This window comes from Neopelma chrysocephalum, unplaced genomic scaffold (genome assembly GCF_003984885.1).
Source record: "Neopelma chrysocephalum unplaced genomic scaffold, ASM398488v2 Primary Assembly neopelma1_295, whole genome shotgun sequence".
In the NCBI taxonomy this organism is placed as follows: domain Eukaryota; kingdom Metazoa; phylum Chordata; class Aves; order Passeriformes; family Pipridae; genus Neopelma; species Neopelma chrysocephalum.
In genome coordinates, this window is record NW_020897957.1 from 204306 (window position 1) to 206347 (window position 2042).

The 2042-nt window shown below is 47.5% G+C and overlaps 1 long non-coding RNA gene across 1 annotated transcript in view; it reads right to left on the minus strand.

Moving 5' to 3' along the window:
* The window catches only part of LOC113978164, a 9503-nt gene that overhangs the window by 5964 nt on the left and 1497 nt on the right, over positions 1-2042 (minus strand). The window lies entirely within an intron of this gene.

Genomic DNA, 2042 nt, shown 5'->3' on the forward strand with positions numbered 1-2042 from the left:
AAGGAGAAGGAGAAGGAGAAGGAGAAGGAGAAGGAGAAGGAGAAGGAATAGAAGGAAGAGGGGAAAGAGAAGGAGAAAGAGAAAGAAAAAGAGAAAGAAGAGGAGAAAGGAGGAGGAAGAGGAGAAGGAGAAGAAGAAGGAGAAGAAGGAGAAGAAGGAAGAGGGGAAAGAGAAGGAGAAAGAGAAAGAAGAGGAGAAAGGAGGAGAAGGAGGAGGAAGAGGAGAAGGATAAGAAAGAGGAGGAAAAAGAGGAGGAGGAGGAGGAGAAGGAAGAGGAGGAGGAATACATAGGGGGAAAAGGGGAAGAAAAAACTTGCAGGACTCCATCCACCCATCCTGGTGCTGATCACAACAGCTTTTCCCGCTGGCTTGGGATGAACACGGACAGTGCCAACACTGGGGGCTGGGCAGGAAGGACAGGCCAGGGGCAGGTTTGTGGTGCCCCCCTGGTAAAATCCCCCTGGTACATTCCCAGGGGCACAGAAAGCTCCACCAAAGCAGGGCAGAAATTAAAAATACACAATAAAACCCTCTGGAGTTAAAACTAACCCTAAAAAAATGTCATTAATTTTATTCTGGATCAGCTTTTCCTCCTGGTTCAGGACACTCTGCATGAATGGGAGGAGTTGGCCCAAACATCCATTGGAGGGGAGGAAGGATTCAGAATTAAATACTGAATGTTTAACATATAGGGAGTTAATATTAATTAATTAAGAGGATTCTCATCCTGAAATACCTATTAAGGCATTAATAATTCAGCTGCAACGGGCTTGGATGGGAACTTTGCCTGTCCAAGTGTCCATACAGTGAATTATATATAAAAAGGGCTTGTGCTCTTTTTATATGTATAAAAATCCCCTCTAAGGCACATTATAGGTTACTTTTGCTTGTCCCATGTTGTTCAAACCTTTTAAATGTTTATTTGCAAATAGTCACTGAAGGAGCATCAGGCCAAGCTTGACAGTCCCACCTGAAGGTGGCTTGGCTGGTTTTGGTGAAGCAAAACACCTGGAGCTGCAAACTGCTCTTTGATGTGGGATAAAGGACTCCAGAGAGCTTGATTTCAACTTGACACTCCTGGCACGGGGGGTAAAATTCATTGACAACCTTATTTGGAGTCATCAGGGATTCCAGGGGTTGGGATCAATTCCCAGCTCTGTCACATCCTGCTTTTACAACCCACCCAATCCCTTCGTTTCTCGGTGGTTCTGGTCACCAGCTGCGAGCAAGACACTTTTTGCTTGACTCATCTGCTGAATTCCTGGAGCAGGAGCCATAAATCTGCCCAAAATGCAGCGTTGAGCAAAACACTCTGGCCTAGGCTGGGCTGGGCTGGGCTGGGGGGACTTTCTGCCCTGCTTTGGTGGAGCTTTCTGTGCCCCTGGGAATGTACCAGGGGGATTTTACCAGGGGGGCACCACAAACCTGCCCCTGGCCTGTCCTTCCTGCCCAGCCCCCAGTGTTGGCACTGTCTGAGTTCATCCCAAGCCAGCGGGAAAAGCTGTTCTGATCAGCACCAGGATGGGTGGATGGAGTCCTGCAAGTTTTTTCTTCCCCTTTTCCCCCCTATGTATTCTTTCTCCTCCTTCTCTTCTTCCTCCTTCTCTTTCTCCTCCTTCTCCTCCTCCTTTTCCTCCTCCTCTTCCTCCTTCTCCTTCTCCCTCTTTCTTCTCCTTCGCTACCTTCTCCTTTTCCTCCTCCTTTTCCTCCTCCTCTTCCTCCTTCTCCTTCTCCTTCTCCTTCTCCTTCTTCTCCTTCTCCTTCTCCTTCTTCTCCTTCTCCTTCTTCTCCTTCTCCTTCTCCTCTCCTTCTTCTTTTCCTTCTCCTTCTCCTTCTCCTCCTTCTTCTCCTTCTCCTTCTCCTTCTTCTCCTTCTCCTTCTCCTCCTTCTCCTTCTCCTTCTTCTCCTTCTCCTTCTCCTCTCCTTCTTCTTTTCCTTCTCCTTCTCCTTCTCCTCCTTCTTCTCCTTCTCCTTCTTTTCCTTTTCCTTCTCCTTCTTTTCCTTTTCCTTTTCCTTTTCCTTTTCCTTTTCCTTTTCCTTTT